The 20,193-nt window shown below is 41.8% G+C and overlaps 1 protein-coding gene across 5 annotated transcripts in view; it reads right to left on the reverse strand.

Annotated features, from left to right (window-relative positions):
* The window catches only part of dab1b (DAB adaptor protein 1b), a 98,706-nt gene that overhangs the window by 66,285 nt on the left and 12,228 nt on the right, over positions 1-20,193 (reverse strand). For 3 of the 5 annotated variants that reach the window (XM_078791422.1, XM_058066405.2, XM_058066402.2), the window contains exon 1: positions 6,608-6,942. The exons of 1 other annotated variant lie outside the window; for it this stretch is intronic. The gene's annotated coding sequence lies outside the window, so the exon portion shown is untranslated. Of the gene's footprint in view, positions 1-6,607; positions 6,945-20,193 lie in introns of those variants that run through there. One more of the 5 variants, XM_058066406.2, reaches the window with a different exon arrangement.

Raw genomic sequence — 20,193 nt, forward strand, 5'->3', positions numbered from 1 at the left:
AATCTGGCCTGAATCAGGACCAGAGTTGCACCGTAGTCAGTCGCCATGTACGTATACATGGACCCAAATATTCCAATTGCATTCGGATTATTTGCTAAAACGGAAAGAATGTAACCTTTGTATACACCTCATTCCGAAAGAAAAGTGCCAACATATAATCGGATTCCCAGGGGTGGAATATTCCTTTCCCCAATCCGATTGAGGTATCTTGTACCCGCTCAAACGGAAAACTCTTCTTCTGTTGTTTATTGGCGGTTGGCAAGCAGCTTTCGGTGTGGAACAGAATCTAAACCCTTCTATACTTTATTCACAAGTCCAGTTTTTATGAAAAAAGACAATATATATATTTATATAAAACATGTCTCAAGTTTAATTGTAAAATATTAGCAAGATTAAATTTGATCTTTTCCTGTTTAAATTTATCCCGGGTGCGTTCTTTCAGCGCATGCTCAGATATGACGTAACATGCAGGTCGAGACTTTCTTCCGTTTTAAAAACAGAGGCGAGCAATCGGTACTGGACTGCTACGGGAAGTTTGTTTTTGATCCAAACTAAATTTCAAGACTGGACGAACGAAAAAACTGGCAATACGGAGTTATTCCAACAAGTGAAAGAAAAACTGGAGGAAGTCGGTATCACGTGATGTTGGTGTTTACGCTTTACTGCGCATGCCCCATTGACTATTCTGGTTGATTATAGCGGCGCATGTAGACCAGAGATTGGAATATTCCTTTCCATGTGTACCATTGCTTTCGGAAAAGTCATTCGGAAAGAAGGAAAACTCCTCATGTAAATGTGGCTAGTGTGTGCCCGGCGTTAGTCGGGAATATTGTGACCCCTCTCTAGATGACCAAAGCGCCCTCATCTAAGACCACTCAAAGGTGGCGCCATCTTGTTTGTTTTGCTGATTTGCTATTTTTCTGTCTCTCCCACAGCATCCATAACATTCATTTTCTACCCCTTATCCTCACAAGGGTTGCGGGGGATGCTGGAGCCTATCCCAGCTGTCTTCAGGAGGCGAGAGGCGGAGTACACCCTTGACTATATATATATAGACAAACAACCATTCACACTCACAAGGCATCACCAGCTCACACACCATTCCGAGTTCATTCATTCATTCATTGTCTACCGCGGGGGTTGCTGGAGCCTATCCCAGCTGTCTTCGGGCAAGAGTTACACCCTGGACTGGTCACCAGCCGATCACAGGGCACATAGACAAACAACCATTCACACTCACATTCATACCTATGGACAATTTGAAGTCGCTAATTAACCTAGCATGTTTTTGGAATGTGGGAGGAAACCGGAGTACCCGGAGAGAACATGCAAACTCCACACAGAGATGGCCGAGGGTGGAATTGAACTCGGGTATTCTAGCTGTGAGGCCTGTGCGCTAACCACTCTTCCGCCGTGCAGCCCCGTCCCATGGCCAATTATGCAAATTAGATAAAAGTACTGTACATGTTTTGTCCTTTATAATATTTAATAATAGGACTAAGATCAGTCAAGCCAATCTTGTCAAGCCAAACAGTGTTTGAACAGAAAGTCGCCTTTAAAAGCTTTTTTAATATTCACAACTCCGTGCACTCAGGGTGTGATAAATCTGCCATCAAATAATATTTAAATATTTCTGCTTCAGAATTGGTAGATTTCATTTCCCTTCACCGCTTTCACCGTTCCTTTCTCTCCTGATACACTTTCAACTTACACGCCACCTGTCGTGTTGATTTTCCCCCCCCAGCAACACGTGCGGCATTCAGGACCGCACAATACGCCGCTATCTGAGCAATCGACCCTTTTTTTTTGTTCAACTGGGGCAAGCCGACTCACCTCTGACCTGCCTGTGCCGGAGGCCGTATCTTCATTAACGGATAAAATAGATGTGATAAGGCCACCGGCAAAATGAGAACACACATTTGCACAACCTTGCATGCTCATTAAAGAAACTCTTATGAAAGATTCAGGACATGTTGAAAACTATGTGAGTGTCTTAATGTTAGCACTTTGCATCTGTGTGACCTTGTTAGCCAGATGCATCATCTAGGACGACTTAAGTTCAAGTGGAGGTTGTTCCGTGGTGAAACAACACACTTGGCTAGACGTTTTTGCGCAAAAAAACCAAACAGAACCACATTATACACCTTTATGATGAACCAAAGCAAGGCCGAGTGGTTAGCGTTCAGGGCTTACAGATAGGAGACCCGAGTTCAATTCCACCCTTGGCCATCTCTGTGAGTGTGCATGTTCTCCCCGTGCATGCGTGGGTTTTCTCCAGGAACTCCAGTTTCCTCCCACATTCCAAAAACATGCTAGGTTAATTGGCGATTCCAAATTGTCCATAGGTATGAATGTGAGTGTGAATGGTTGTTTGTCTATATGTGACCTGTGATTGGCTGGAGACCAGTCAAGGGTGTACCCCGCCTCTCGCCTGAAGACAGCTGGAATAGGCTCCAGCACCCCCGCAACCCTTGTGAGGATAAGCGGTAGAAAATGAATGAATGACCATGAGCGGTAATTTTTATGGATGCTGTGGGAGAGACAGAAAAACAGCAAATCAGCAAAACAAACAAGATGGCGCCACCTTTGAGTGGTCTTAGATGGGGGCGCTTTGGCCATCTAGAGGGGTCAGAATATTCCCGACAAATGCCAGGCACACACTAGCCACATTTACATGAGGAGTTTTTCCTCTTTCCGAATGACTTTTCCAAAAACAATGGTATACATGGAATATTCCAATTTCTGGTCTACATGCGCTGCTTTAATTAAACAGAATAGTCATACCCCGCCTTTTGCCTGAAGACTGCTGGGATAGGCTCCAGCACCCCCCGCAACCCTCATGAGGATAAGCGGTAGAAAATGAATGAATGAAAGAAAAAACGTATTGCTTCCCTATGGAATATTATATAATATTATATAATATATATAATTATTATATATAAAAATACCGGATTATAGTCAACCATGAAACTGCAATAATTTATTCATTCATTTTCTACCGTTTTTCCTCATGAGGGTCGCGGGGGGTGCTGGAGCCCATCCCAGCTGTCTTCGGGCGAGAGGCGGGGTACACCCTAGACTGGTCGCCAGCCAATCACAGGGCACATATAGACAAACAACCATTCACACTCAAATGCATACCTATGGACAATTTGGAGTCGCTAATTAACCTAGCATGTTTTTGGAATGTGGGAGGAAACCGGAGGACCCGGAGAAAACCCACGCATGCACGGGGAGAACATGCAAACTCCACACAGAGATGGCCGAGGGTGGAATTGAACCCTGGTCTCCTAGCTGTGAGGTCTGCGCGCTAACCACTCGACCACCGTGCCGCCCCGATAATTTATTCATTCATAAAAAAATATATTAAAATAAAATATTCAACCCCTCCAAAAAAAAACCAAACACTCCAACAATGCAAATCTAATATTAATACTATACTAATACTACATACAGTAGCTGTGATATAAAGCACTATGTACTCCATGCATCAGACTCAATATCGTCCATGTAATGGTTGCAATACTTCAATGACCTACTCTGCTGTTACTACGTGTTTACACCATATATAAAAAGTATTTTTAAACGCACAGAAAGGGAAAAGGGGTATGTTCTTGTCTCACGATTCACCTGCTGTATGAGTAATATCCACGTTTACCAGTACTTTTATCCTTTTAGTACGTGATGAAAAGAAATGTCACAACCTCTTTGCCTATTTTGACTATAATTCTAAGAGTGGAAAAAAGCCATTATGGTCTTAATCGGCTGAGATATAGCTCCCCGAGCCACTCTCGGCTTTTGCTGTCAGCAGCTAAATTAAGAGTCCTGCTCCTACTGGGACACCCGACAAAGACCTGCTTACTGGAAAAGTGATGCTCTGTGGTGTTTTGTTCCGGACAGTCTTAAGCCTTCACAAATCACACTGTGCCGCAAAGAAGTGGCTTGGGGCAACAACGGAAAAAATAAATATATACGTATGTGTGTGTGTGTGTGTGTGTGTGTGTGTGTGTGTGTGTGTGTGTGTGAGAGAGAGTTGAGGGGGGGGGCGGCAATGTGTCCCACAATAAATCCGGCAAGTCCAGCTTAGGATGTGTTGCAAAACATCCTCAATAAGAAGATCACTCACGGCAGTTTGGCGGATATGAACTTTTCTAATGTTTGGATGCTGACCTTGTCTTATCTGTTTATGTCCCGCCAAGTCACAACCACACAAAAGTGGCCCCCAAATTGTCTGTTTTACACCTCCTATCTCTGTACCCCCCCCCCCCCCCCCCCCTTAAATGCCATGGCCATGTTCCATGTTTTATCCAAGAGCTCTCAAGCACAAACAATGCATGACTGACGTATGGTTGACTAATGAATTGGACTGGTCCTTCTGTCACTCATTGCCGTTTCAGCCCAAGGGGGCGTAGAACTGCAACACATAGAATACACAATGTGTTCATATTAGAGTCTGTATTTTCCATTTATGTTAGGGATAGGCGGATTGATCCAAATATCAATAGTTGTGATACCAAGGGTGGTATCAGTAACAAATCAAATAGATTTTATTCAGTTGTTTCTTTTCTCCAGTATGTATTGTTTATATTGTTTATATCGTTCATATTGCCAAGCACGGCGGTGTCAGCGTTTATCTGTTTATGTTCAAAATAACTTCTTAATGGATTTGAATGAAATTTTCAGGAATTTATCGAGATGGCACATGGAAGAAGTGATTACATTTTGGGGGTGATACGGATCAATGTCTGGATTCAGGATTTTTTAGCATTGTGAGATAGGACCCATTTGTGCATGTAACTCCACAAAAAATGGTACTTGGACACGTTCATAACATTCATTCATTCATTTTCTACTGCTTATCCTCACAAGGGTTGCGGAGGGTGCTGGAGTCTATCCCAGCTGTCTTCGGGCGAGAGGCGGGGTACACCCTGGACTGGTCGCCAGCCAATCACAGGGCACATATAGACAAACAACCATTCACACTCACAATTTGGAGTCGCCAATTAACCTAGCATGTTTTTGGAATGTGGGAAGAAACCGGAGTACCCGGAGAAAACCCACTCATGCACAGAGAGAACATGCAAACTCCACACAGAGTGGAATCGAACTCATGTCTCCTAACTGTGAGGCATGCGCGCTAACCACTTTTTCCACCGTTACCAAACCTACATGGCCCTGGTTTAAACATCCCTGACAGCCTAGAAAAGGTTATAAAGCAATTTCTGAAGCTTTGGGACTCTAGCCAACCGCAGTGAGAGCCATTATCCACAAATGGCCAAAACATGGAACAGTGGTGAACAAAAACATTCATTCAGGGGGTGCTGGAGCCTATCCCAGCTGTCTTCGGTTGAGAGGCGGGGTACACCCTGGACTGGTCGCCGGCCAATCACAGATGTAGACAAACAACCATTCACACTCACATTCATACCTATGGACAATTTGGAGTCACCAATTAACCTAGCATGTTTTTGGAATGTGGGAGGAAACCGGAGTACCCGGAGAAAACCCACGCATGCACAGGGAGAACATGCAAACTCCACACAGAGGGTGGAATTGAACCCTGGTCTCCTAGCTGTGAGGTCTGCGCGCTAACCACTCAACCACCGTGCCGCTCTGGGCTGAAAACTGTATTGTCTATTTTATATTTCGCTTGTTAGCGTCCCTCGCATATGCCAACAACGGCAATCGAAGAGAGAGAGGTCCGGAGCGGAATCGAATCGAAAAATTACATGACCTGAAATCGGAGGAGAACATCGATGTCAAGGTAGCAGGGCGGTTTGGAGGGGGAGGAGCGAGTCCTGAACGTACAGTAGTCGGTTTCAGGTTGATGGCAACATTTGCAGTTTATACTGGAAGGGAATTGGGCACATGCTAATCCAAAACCAGAAATGTTTCTACTGTCTCTATATGAAACACCTCTGATACTGTGCTGAGAAGATAAAACCTTAAATCTAATATAATATCTGCTAGGTCTATTTCCAAAGTAAACACCATTAAACCGGCATCCGAACCAGTCCAGTTTACATGTACAGACTTTTAAGAGTGAGATCGAGTCCCGCAAGGCAGGCAGGAACAGGACTCCTGTGATGCCTGACCTCACATCTTCAGTCCAGAACAAATGTTCTGGAATCGAACGTGAGCTTCAGCTGACACTCTGACCTGATTTTAGACGCCTCCGCATCACGATGGTGTCTCTTCCGATTACAACCCACGACCCCCGGATGATACGCAGGGAAAATAAGACAGGAACTCTCCCGGCCGACAGCTGCGCAATTCGGCGCAGCAGGTCAGAACGGTACCGCTGCGCTGCGTGTGCGCGCGCACTCATCCATCCATACATATATCCATACATCCACAGGTCCTCAACGAATATGAATTGTGTGTATGTGTTCATATTTCACACAGCAACATAACATATATGTATGTCGTTGGAGAACGTCATGTTCATTTGGTCACACACACACACACACACACCATTCATGGAATTGAGGTCCTCTCCTACGTGCATCGGACCCGTCCGCAGTCCATTTCTATTCAACACGTCCTTCCTTGCATCCTTAAACAGTATGACACTTAAAAAAAAACTCGCAAGTGAGAAGTCACTCACCTTTTCCCGTCTGAGTGCCACATTTATGCCTTTTAATCCACATCCGCTTCCCCTTCATGTCGCCGCGCCGCCAAAAGAAGGAAGTATTCGGCGTGTTCAAGAAAATCCATTCGTTAATTCCATTCGCCCGGAACAAGACATGGATTCAATTTTAAAACAAATTTCTTGTCCATATTCTAGAAATCGTTCTATTTAGCTCTCTCTCTCTTCGTCTTTGCAGCTCTGAAGTTGCCTGGTTACCCCTGTTTCTCATTCAAGGAGGCTGAGGCACTGCATGCAGCGGCCAATCATAGCCGCAGCCGGAGAGATTAACTATTTCTTGGCTCCACTATTCTAGTTTCAGGCGAAAATGAGGGGGGGGGGGGAGTGGGCGGGGAAACTGGGGAGGGAAAATTAAAATGCATGGAAAATAATGTAGGAAAAGAGAAGGGGGTGTTAGGGGACGACTGAGAGAGAGAGAGAGAGTGAGTGGGGGGTAGGGGAGGGATGAAGAGGATTAAACATTTTGGAAAAATAAAAGAAGTGGAAAAAAGGGGGGGGGGGTTGCCACTTGTCACAAGATTCCATCCTTGCAGTGAACTGTTATGCAAACCGTGTAACGGTCATCAGAGCTCTTCCTCTGCCTCAAGTCAAATCTCCAAGTAGAAATCCATCAGGGTAATTGATTACCAGCCATCCATCAAGCCACGCTAACCCCCCCCCCCCCCCCCCCCCCCCCTTCGCCCCACGCACCTCCCTTTACATCTTCTCCGCCGTCCCAATCCAGTCATCTCATCATAGGCTGTATTGATTTCAATTCCCCACCACCACCACCGCCCCTGCAGGTTGGGGTACTACTGGTCATGGCCACCCTTGGTACTTTCCGGGTCCGCCCCAGTGACCACCCCCAAGGCTGGTGGACAATTTAGACATGGATCAGTGGATCAGTGGTGAAGAACATTAATTCAGCCGAACAGTCATTTTCGCTTAGAAGCATTTCACTGCCGCACACAACTTTCAGTGGGAGAGCAGAGGAGGGCTGCCTATTTTGTGGAGGAGCTGTCAATTAAACAGAGTCTTGCATTAACTGCAAGTGGTAGGTAAGTTTTCCATGATTATTTTGGTCGATTCCGGCCACCCCGCTGTCCATCTAGACAATTCGGGTATGAACACATTGCCACCTCGATGTGAGTAATGGTCTCACCTTAGCTACCCCAATGAAAAAGAGGCACAAGCATGATGGACCCCTTACTTTCATCCCACACCCACGGCCACGCACCATTGTGGAACTGCATTGGGAATGTCTGGAAATATGGAGTCCTCTGTCTGGTCACTCCTCCGGGAGTTCACCATAAGCACCATCTCTGATCTAGTCAGACCCGCCAGGATGAACTCAAATTCAACCAATTACGGCAACTTTTCCACAAATCAAACCTGTAATTGTCATTTTCCGATTGCAAGCACGTCAGCGACGCACCTCCTTGTGGTGAATGAAAAACCCGGCAGTGAATGAGAGTGGAGGCAATCACCAAAGTACAGTGGATCCCTGCATATTCGCCGATAATTTTTTTTTAATTTAATGAATGTGAATCTAATTTAATAATCACAGCAGCTGCTTTTATTGCAAATGTTGACCTGAAATCAAAAGAGAACATCAATATACGGAGTAACGAGCCCTGTGTCTCGCTGGTAATGTTATTTTTTTTGTTGAATTTGAGGAATATGAATCTAATTTAATAAATACAGCAGCTACTTTTATTGCAAAACCTGAAATCAAAACGTCAATATAAATAGGAACGAGCCGTGTGTCTCGCTAATGGGTTTTTTTATTGTTTAATTTAATGAATCTGAATCTAATTTAATAATTACAGCAGCTACTTTTATTGCAAATGTTGACCTGAAATCGAAACAACATCAATATAAATAGGAACAAGCCGTGTGTCTCGCTGATAATGTTATTTTTTAAGTTTAATGAATCTGAATCTAATTTAATAATTACAGCTACTTTTATTGCAAATGTTGACCTGAAATCAAAACAGTACATCGATATAAGGAGGAACGAGCCGGGTGTCTCGCTGATGCTTTTTTTTGTTTAATTTAATGAATATTAATCTAATATAATAATTAAAGCAGCTACTTTTATTGCAAATGTTGACCTGAAATCGAAAGAGAACATCAATATAAGGAGGAACGAGCCGTGTGTCTCGCTGATACTTTTTTTGTTTAATTTAATGAGTCTGAATCTAATTGAACAATTACAGCAGCTACTTTTATTGCAAATGTTGACCTGAAATCGAAACAGAACATCAATATAAGGAGGAATGAGCCGTGTGTCTCGCTGACGCTTTTTTGTTTAATTTAATGAGTATGAATCAAATTTAATAATTAAAGCAGCTACTTTTATTGCAAATGTTGACCTGAAATCGAAAGAGAACATCAATATAAGGAGGAACGAGCTGTGTGTCTCGCTGATGCTTTTTTTGTTTAATTTAATGAGTCTAAATCTAATTGAATAATCAAAGCAGCTGCTTTTATTGCAAATGTTGACCTGAAATCGAAACAGAACATCAATATAAATAGGAATGAGCTGTGTGTCTTGCTAATGGTTTTTTTTATTGTTTAATTTAATGAGTCTGAATCTAATTGAACAATTACAGCAGCTACTTTTATTGCAAATGTTGACCTGAAATCGAAACAGAACATCAATATAAGGAGGAATGAGCCGTGTGTCTCGCTGACGCTTTTTTTGTTTAATTTAATGAGTATGAATCTAATTTAATAATTACAGCAGCTACTTTTATTGCAAATGTTGACCTGAAATCGAAAAACAACATCAATGTCAGGAGGAACAAACCATGTGTCAAATTGTTATGAGTCTATCAATTACGTGCAGGAACATGGTGATATCATAATACTAATGTCCAATTGTTTACAATTACCATCACTCAGGATATCCCACCTCCAATTGCATGACAGCAAGAACATATAAAGTCCAAATGTATTTACAACATACAGTCCGAGTCTAGATATAGTATGGATAGTATGTGATGGATGTACTGTACCGTGTACATCACTGGCTTCACTCCATCCAACAGATTACGGTGGAAAACAACATTGTTGGGGGGTCCTTCCTCCCTCCCCCACAGAACAGCAAGAGCTGACCATCACAGACAAACACACATATCGTGAAGTACATACACACACATGCATGCATACACTTAGCGGATGATTGACATGCAGCTCTTGGCTTGAGCAAAGCTTTAATCCCACTGCTTTCACAGATGGACTCCCTCTTCCCTCTTTTGTCTAATGTCACCAGCATGTTATACATTTACACACACACACACACTGTATACTACTATGTACTTTTGTTTACTGGAGAGTGGGGGGCTGTTGTGTTGTGTGTGGATTCTAATCCCCCTGTGTAACCTGCCCTCCCTTTAGCGGCCACACACACACACACACACACACACACACATAATCACAAAAAACATGCGTAAAAGCACACACATCAGTTAAAAAAACACGCAAAAAAAACAAAGGAGGTCAGTGTCAGCAAAGGAACCAGGCAGCTGGGTCCTGCGAGGCGAGTATTAATCCTCATTTTCAAGGCCCAGAGATAAAAAAAAAAAAAAAAAAAAAAAAAAAGGAGCCTTGCGGATGAAAACGTTTCAAGAGACGCATCTTCTTCGTGCATCCATCCATCCATCCACCGCCGCAACCAAGTCTGCTTTTTTACAGTTCTTTCTCCACTCTGTCTTCATTGATTGCAACAGTGTATTATTATTAGCATGAATTAGGAAAGGAGCGATTAGATGCCCCCCCCCCCGTCGCTAATCATATTCTCCTTCTGCAAAGGCTTTGATTTTGCGTGTAGATAACATGGTAGCGATAATGGCGGCGAGTCGCCCCGGAGAAATGAGGCAAAGTGATAAGATACGGCGGGCCGATCCCCATCCAGACGCCACAAAAAAAAAAAAACAAAGAGAAAAGTCATCACCCCCACGTGGTGGTTAATCTTCAATCCGGAGATTAATTCAGTCACATTTTATATGCTGCGGCCTTGCAAATGATTAGTGGGCTCCCTACAGGAAAGATGGCCGCCCCTCGGTGGAACTTTGGTCAATGTATTGGTTCCGCTTTGACACTTGTTGTTTTTTTGGTGTTTGTTATTGTTTTTGTTTCTAGCTTCCCACTGCGCTTTCGTTTTGTCTCATTTGGCGCTCCTTGGAGCTGCTGGAGGGCGTAGCCGGCATTCCATACGAAATTCCTTTTTAATCATCTCAGGATGCTGCAGGACGGTGCTGGACTATTCCCCAATTCTGGACACCTCTCTACAGCTTCCTCGTCTCCCAAGACTCCTCGTTAGCTAGACCCTGTTAGATTGTAGTCTTTTGCTATTTTTTGTGTTACCGCCCGACTTCCAGGTAGTTCTTAGTTTCGCTTCTGTTTGTAGTTTTACATTTTGTGCCGGTGATTCATTTAATCTTTGTTATTATTCCTCCAGTCCCTGTTCCATTCTTTGCATCATTAAGGACTTTTACTTGCCTGAGCTGGCTCTGTTCCCACATTTTGGGATCTACCCTCATTGTTCCGTACCCAGACATGACAACAACGAGGGAATATTGCTGTTTAGCAATATAAGTGTTCGGTCGTTATTTAACCCGTTCAATCCCGGCCATTTTTCATAAGACAACCTACTTTGATAACTTTTGATAACTTTGACTGAAGGCACACAGAATATTGTGTTCCATGGCTATACAGGGTCAGGCAAAATGATCTGACACATTTGTAGGTTAAATAAAACGTAAATAAAGTAAAGAAACTAAAAAGTACTTATATTGCCATTTTGCTTTGTTTCTTTAGAACGCTATTTTTTTCGCTTCTTTTTCAGTTGCTGCCATAAATTAAAATGGTGCGTGATCGCGGTTTCATTGTGGAAACGTTTATCAAAACAAACAAATCTGTAACTGCAACACAACAAGCGTTCCGTTTGCACTTCAATCTTGGTAGACATGATCCCGTACCAGATCGAAACACCATCTTGTTATGGGATACCAACTTCAGAGCTACTGGATCTGCATTGAAACGAAAATCAACCGGCCGACCTTGCACCGCCAGAACTGATTTAATTTTTAAAACATAATTATTCATTCATTCATTTTCTACCGCTTTTCCTCACGAGGGTCGCGGGGGTGCTGGAGCCTATCCCAGCTGTCTTTGGTACACCCTGGACTGGTCCATAATGAAACACAATGGCATTATATGTACGTTTCGGAAATAAAAAACACTTTTTGTTTACTTTACTTTACTTTATTTGCCTTTTATTTAACCAACAAATGTGTCAGATCATTTTGCCTGACCCTGTATAACCAAGAAACCTTGCAAAAGAAAGATTTCTTTCATCAGAAAGAAAATCTTTTCCCGTTCTTTAGTAATCAGTAGTAAAACATCGGTTTCGATTTTTACATGCAAAAGATCCATGCCGAGCTCTTATCAAATGCACTTCTGCCACCTTGTGGCCGTTTTTATGGCTTACTAATGCTCTCAAAGTGACATCTATTAGTGTGCAGTTGGGTCATCAACTCTTTTTGACTTTCGTGTAATTAAAAAAAAAAGTTAAATCGTATAAATCATGTAAACATCTTTGTGAAAAAACATCTAAATACGTCTTTGGTACGGAATGAGTTAATTATTTCAACTGTGAAATAAGTCTCTGTGCCTCCTACTTTTAAGACTTCTGTCAAAAAGGTGGTTGAGTGGGTGTAAAAGGAGTTTAAACTAGTTCCATCCAGTCTTAGCCAGATAGCTAAGCGCCCCTCAGACAAAGAGGGCTTATCTCGAAATTATGTGTGTGTATATACATATAAATATATTTGTGTGAGATAACAAGGGAGTGTTTGTTCAAAGTGAAAGGCCTTGGGATTGTGTCTCATGTCTCCGAGTGGAAAATATTCCATTCCTACCACAAGGAAAACAAGCCTCACGGTAGTTTGATCTAAAAACCCAATGAAAAGAGTCCCAAAATGTAATCATGCATGTGTATCGCCCACACGACTCCTATGCTAATGGACTCCTTTCAGACGTATTGTTGGATTAATGGCAGTGATTAGTATTCAGAAAGGTTGGCCACAGGGGGGAGGGGGGGGGGGAGCCTGACATCGATAAATGACACGTGACCCTTGACCTTGGCGGCTGGTGTTATTGAAAAGTTGCCCTCCATTTTTATCAGACTCTCCCCAGGCGTCTCTGGTTCCTGAATTGCACAATCAAAAGTCCGAGGGGGGGAGCCGCTCCTATGGGGGCTAAACCAGTGATGCAGAATCACATTGTAAACAAGATATGGCAGATGCTGAATGTACAGTCCAATGACGGGCTAGGTATGCTAAATTATTTTCAAACATCATTACATATGATCAATTAGAGAAATAGGTATCTTAATATGAGCAACATATGCAAAACAATACTATTTTACAGTAATTTGTCATCCGCAAGGCATGCTGGGTAACTCCCTGTTGAAGAGTGTAATTGTGTGTTCATTTTGGTTGCATCATGAATGAGGTACGTATTTGTGAGGATTACAAATACAATTATTGGTTTGTGATTTACATTAATTTATCTTCCGCAAGGCATGCTGGGTAACTCCCTGTTGGACTGTGTGATTGTGTGTTCATTTTGGTTACATCATGAATGAGGTACGTATTTGTGTGGATAACAAATACAATTGTTGGTTTGTGATTTACATTAATTTATCTTCCGCAAGGCATGCTGGGTAACTCCCTGTTGAAGACTTTGATTGTGTGTTCATTTTGGTTACATCATGAACGAGGTACGTATTTGTGAAGATAAATACAATTATTGGTTTGTGATTTACATTAATGTATTATCCGCAAGGCATGCTGGGTAACTCCCTGTTGGACTGTGTGATTGTGTGTTCATTTTGGTTACATCATGAATGAGGTATGTATTTGTGAGGATAACAAATACACTTATTGTAAATATCTAGCTTAATCAATGGTCATCGCATCATGGTCTGCACGAGTGCTGCCAGCACCGGGGAGCTGTGGTTCATTGAGTGAGTTAACCCACACAAGTATGGAAGAACATGTGTTCTATGCCTCACACAGAGAGGTCCCAGCCAAGATTCATGCTAACCACATGCATCACGCCGCTGCCTGTTACACGCTTATACCTAAAGGCGACAACAACCAGGGACTCGTGGCAAATCAATCACAGGGTGATTGGGAATGGGGAATTAACTGGGAATCCAGCCCACACCAGCTGCATAAAAGCCCGCAATGCAAATACGGTACACAAACTAAACCCATAATTTTGTTATTGACATCAGCAGCTTTTCCACTTTAAAAGAAATGCTAGCCTCGCTTACTATTTATACACTCATTATACACTCATTTATCTTCCCTACACCTCAGTAACAGCAGTCATGAAGTGAACAGGTGCTAAATAAGTTATGAATAAAGCCAAAATGCTGGAGGATAAAAAAAGTGGATTTGCAACAGGATGTTACTTTGTTTTTCTTTGCTAGAGTCTGCTTTTCTGCAGTTTGCCTGTGCCAGCATTGTGACTTGTCTGAAAGCCACAACAGCAGCTCATTAATCGCACAGTCACAGCAGCTGTCCTGTCAAGGTCACAGAACTTTGGAGAAAAAGATACGCATAAAGCTTCCTGACACACTAGCCTTCAAAACCGGTGAAAGTGTAACAATAAGACCCGCCATGTGGAAAAAATCTATCAGTAGGCCGAGGTGATCGCAAACGTAGTGTGGGTCCATCATGCGTGTCACACGATTTTCGATCATTTCGACCTTCATTCAAAGATTATTGTGTCATGACACATTTGAGCCACTAGATCAGGGGTGGGCAAACTACGGCCCGGGGGCCACATGCGGCCCACTAAGCGATTGAATCCGGCCCGCCTGTTGCTTTTTAAGTATTTCAAATTTTAACATACAATCTCGCAACATAACTTGCAAGTCGGACGTCTTATTTAGTAAAAAAAAAACAAAAAAATTACAAATTAAATGAAAATAAATAACAAGAAAAAATATATATATTAACAATATATATATATATATAAATAAATGTATGATATATTAAATGACTGATGTTTAAAGTGCTCCTGAAAAAGTTTTACAGATAAAATTAGACCAAAAAAATCTAGAAAAATTATAAGTATAAAATAGTGTGTATGTTAAATATATGTTATGGCCCCCCCGGACAATTTTGTTAACTCAATGCGGCCCACCAGTCAAAATATTTGCCCACCCCTGCACTAGATGGTAGTCATGTATAGTCTACCTGAGTGAGCCATACTATCGTTTATAAGTTACGACTCACAAGGCATCACCAGCTCACACACCATTCCGAGTTCATTCATTCATTCATTTTCTACCGCGGGGCGTGCTGGAGCCTATCCCAGCTGTCTTCGGGCGAGAGGTACACGCTGGACTGGTCACCAGCCAATCACAGGGCACATATAGACAAACAACCATTCACACTCACATTCATACCTATGGACAATTTGGAGTCGCTAATTAACCTAGCATGTTTTTGGAATGTGGGAGGAAACCGGAGTACCCGGAGAAAACCCACGCATGCACGGGGAGAACATGCAAACTCCACACAGAGATGGCCGGGGGTGAAATTGAACTCGGGTATCCAAGCTGCGAGGCCTGCACGCTAACCACTCTTTTGCCTAGACAGACAAATCCATTAACACAACATTAACACTCAAAAGTTATACCAAATAAATATACAATCATGTACCAATATGAGTTTAAAATAAAAATATACAACTATTTTAGAGTTTTCCCATAATGCATTTCAACTGAGTGGCATAGAAAATAAATAGATGGCACTAACCACTCGACCGCCGTGCAGCCCACCATTCCGAGTTGTGGTGTCAAAACAACTACACACAGGAATACAATACACTACCAACGTATAATGCAGAATATTAAGCAACTATGTGTATGCGAGCTCTAACCATGTGCAAAAATTCAGGTAGGCCCAAATGGCTGGAAATGGCTGTTAGCAACTCCAGACTGTGAGCTTGCAATTTGCAAGGTACTTCATGCTGGAAAAGCCTCCAATGTGGCTGACTGACAACAATTCTACAGTGGGCTAAAATTCCTCCACAGCGCTGTAAGAGACTCATTGCAAGTTATCACAAACATTTGATTGCAGTTGTTGCTGCTAAGGGTGGCCCAACCAGTTATTAATTTTTACAGGGCAGTTATGTTGAACAGTAATAGTAAACGTAACAGTAAATGAAACACAGTAAGTGTGGATGCTTTGCTAAATTTCCACCTTTTTAAATGTATTGAAACAACAGCCATGTGACAACAACAGTAATGAAAAAATCCCATTTTTGACTGTGACCATTGACCTGATCTTCCAACGTACGTACACAATGGGAACACGCAGCAAGGGATATACAATAGGCTTGAATCCCAATGCTGAAAGCATCAGGAGTAATTAGCTTGTGACATTTCATGTGAAGAACAGGAAGCAGATGGACAATGACAGGTGCCAGTTTGCATTTTGGGTGGGATGCACTCAATCCATCTGCTGAATTTGCACTTTTAATTAGGAGCATGAACACACCACGAGGGGCACATCACTTTTCTGCATCACTATAAATACCGATATATTCTAATTATAGCCACGGCGATGTGTATTTTACATAAACTGCAAAAAAAAGAAAAGACTTGTGATACCACCATTTTTGAGAAAGTACAATAAAAAAACACATATTATTTTTTAGCAAGTATACTTCACATCACAGCGACAGTAAAACATTATGGAGCAAACTACTCTACTACTAGCAAGCATTAATATGTTATGAGTGTAACATGCAAGAGTTCCATACCACAAAATATTTCAAATGCAGCTGCTGTGGATTTACTAAAAATTTCATTAGGAGGTTGCCTACAGCCATAGCTGCCATTTCAGCTTTGTGCTATTGGTGACAAAGTTTATTATATTTTTACAAACTTCCTTTAGTAAAATTTTTCCCTTAATATTATGTTTTAATATTCTGAATATTTTGAATTTATTATCTATTATTATAACTTTTACCCAAACAAAATTTCCTCAAATTGCAACATTATGTTTTGGTCTGTTTCTCATAATATTGCGACTGTTTATTGCAAATTTCGACCAGTTTTATCGCCTTTCACCCAAAGGAATCTGGGATAGGCTCCACCACCCTAATGAGGGTAAGTAGCATAGAAAATGAATGGATGGATATTTCAATTTTATGCTATTTCTTTCGCTTTTTCCAAAGAAAGCACTCAGTCAGTCAATAAAAACGTGATAATATAAAGCATACATGCATACCAATGTTAGAAAGCTTGCTTCACTTATGTTTTCGGTGGTCCTTGAATGCACCGTAGTTACATGCTTACATCACGACTCCATCTGTTCATCAATCATCTTACATTATGAGTAGCGAATATTTTATATGATATTAAATGTGTTCATTACATGTGTGAGGCCTATTTAAGGTAAACAGTGGCAGTAAACAATGGCAATTGAAGAGAGAGGAAGGGGGGATCTGCCTGTGAATTCAATTTAATTATTACAATCTTCACTTTTATTGCAAATGTTGATCCAAAATCAAAAATAAACACTTATATGGGTGTATTAATGACTTTTCTGCCATTCACTAGTAGGCCAAGAACATAAGTCCCTGCAAAAAGTGGGGATCGAATGCACGCTAACAAAGTGCATCAATCACAAGTGTCATCAATATGTCCTTAAATATGACAAAAGCGTGGAAAGCCTTTTCTTTTGCAGACACAGAATCACTAATACACCCATAAAAAATGTCTATTTTCTAGATTTGCTCTCTTTTGATGAAATAATAACGACATAATCACGTATAAGAAGAGCGTCTCCGTCGTAACATAAAAGCAGAAACATTCTCTGCTCATTATTACTGGAGAGAACATGCAAGTTGTTGAGATACAGTATGTTTTTGATATCTACTACAAAGTCATTTGTCCACTCTGAAACTGTCGTGGCAGAATTCCATTCTTCACTTTCATATTCAGTCAGCTCCATCAGGCTACCATGGAAACGCACACTACCTCACTCGTGTCGGGGGTGACAAAAGAGGCTCTTTATTTTGGTAAGAACGCACACACACGTACACATACAGTGTGCACTCTGATTCCACCCACATGCCACGGGGATAAAATTGTCCCAATGACATAGATAATGTGACAGGATGTGATTTATGGTGTCAGAAAGGGAGGGAAAAGGGTAATTGAGGGGTAAGTGGAGGAGACAAAGTTTGCAAGTGTCAGCGTAACTTTTGCTGCCATCAAAAGACGATGATGAATATATTCAGGGGTGGGCGATGCTGCCAAGTCAAGGACAACCAGCATGTAATTACCCAATAAATTTTGGAAGTGATTAATTCTAAATTCAAGCTATTTAATTAAAATATGCAAATACTCAGCCGTAACATGACTCATAATGTAGAAGGGGAGGAGACAAAGTTTGAGGGACATTTTGTCACTTCATATAAAACTTCCCACACAGAATCCACATAATTCTTTTCAAACCGCAATCCAAGCAGTGGCCGAGCTTCAGGGGTGGCCAGGTTGTGGCCAACCTTGGTCACTGTCCAGAGCTAGGGGACAACGTAGCTCTTTGATGCAGGATATTAGCTTCGACCCATTTCACTGCAGCACACAACTTTCCGTGGGAGAGCAGAAGAGAGCTGCCTATTTTTTGTAAGACCTGTCAATAAAACCATGTCTTGCATGAACTGCAAGAGGTACATTTTCCATGTTTACTATTAGTATTCCCACTACAGTATGTCGACTTTGACTTAAGTCTGTGCCTTTCAAAGACAATCGTGAAAAATGATCGCCATGCGGTGGCAAATCCGACGTGTGCTGTGTCATAAAATTATGTTTCTTGTATTAACCTTGACCTTAGCAAACCTATGTCTGTTTGACTATTCTATGCTTTACCTGTCTGTCAACTGGCTGTACTTTGCATTGACGGTTATTGGTTATCCGCCTAGGTTCTGGTCTTCAGACACCAACAACTAACGGCGCCCCTGGTTAATCCCAGTTAATCACACTCATAGATGACTGTATCAGAATGGTTAGCATAAAACCCTGATTGTAGCATCTTAGGTCAAAAGAAAAAGCAACATTATTGTTTCTCAGTGTAGCTGAGCATCACTGTAACTAGTTCTCAAGCCAGTCTCATATTTACAGACCAAAATTACAAGTTATGGGACCCCATGGAACACCATAAAACTGAGCACTACCTATACATGTCGACTGCCAAGCAACCTTTCTAAAACTGTGAGTAAGCATTTGGTCCCCACCAAGCATGTCAGTTCCTTCAAGCAGATTTCCTGCGTTAAAGACGCAGTCACTGCAGTAAAACAAGGCTATACACACATACACACAGTACTTCTGTCTTCATTGCACATCGCCGATTTACTGAGCAAATTTGGGTACAGCAGTGGTGACTCAAGCAAGCCGATTCCTTCAAAGCAAGAGAGGAGTTGGAGAGCCATTACACATATAATTGGATTTCATTTCAACCATGTGAGAAGAGGGAAACAAGACTTGTCACCACTCTGGAGAAAAAGGGAACTCAAAATACCATCATTGTATTTACTGCACTGCCTAGTTTGTTTGTTTGCATGTGTGTGTGTGTGTCAGTGTGTGATTTTCAGCAGGTCGCGTGGGAGCGTATTGCACATTTCAAAAGCATGAAATCCCAAGATGCATACACAAGTGTCAAATAAATCCAGAGAGAGAGAGAGAGAGAGCGAGAGAGAGAGAAATGGGTTTCCCTGATGCGCTTCAAGAGCGGCCACCAGAGAAGGACAACGTGATGAATATGGATGCAGCCATTTGGAAATGTATCTTTCCTATTGTGTGTAGAGACTGTCGTGCGTGCGCTGCAGAAATGTCCATCTTCACACCAGCAGACTCTGTTGTGGAAAAAAAATGTCATCCCAGCTAAGAAAGAGAATGCCAGAAATAAAGACTGAACTTGGTTGCGCCATTCGTACCATGAACGCTATTGTGTTTTTTTTCTCATTAGCCACGTTTACATCAGTTTTTCCTCTTTCCGAATGACTTTTCCAAAAACAATAGTATACGTTGAAAGGAATATTCCAATCTCTGGTCTACATGCGCCGCTATAATCAACCAGAATAGTCAATGGGGCATGCGTAGTAAAACGTAAACACCAACATCACGTGATACCGACTTCCCCGAGTTTTTCTTTCACTCGTCGGAATAACTCAGTTTTTCGTTCGTCCAGTCTTGAAATTTAGCTTGGATCAAAAACAAACTTTCCGCAGCAGTCCAGTGCCGATTGCTCGCCTCCATTTTTAAAGCTGAAGAACGTCTCGAGCTGCGTTTTACGTCATATCTGAGCATGTGCTGAAAGAACGCACCTGGGGTAAATTTAAACAGGAAAAAATGGTTTTATTTCATTTGAACATGCATCAGATTACAATTAAGTGCATCACATAATCAGTTCACAGTTCCAAAAAGATCAAATTTAATCTTGCTAATATTTTATAATTAAACTCAGAACATG

The sequence above is a fragment of the Doryrhamphus excisus genome, linkage group LG6 (assembly GCF_037039965.1).
Source record: "Doryrhamphus excisus strain RoL-2023G ecotype Guam linkage group LG6, RoL_Dexc_Guam_v1.1, whole genome shotgun sequence".
Taxonomy (NCBI): domain Eukaryota; kingdom Metazoa; phylum Chordata; class Actinopteri; order Syngnathiformes; family Syngnathidae; genus Doryrhamphus; species Doryrhamphus excisus.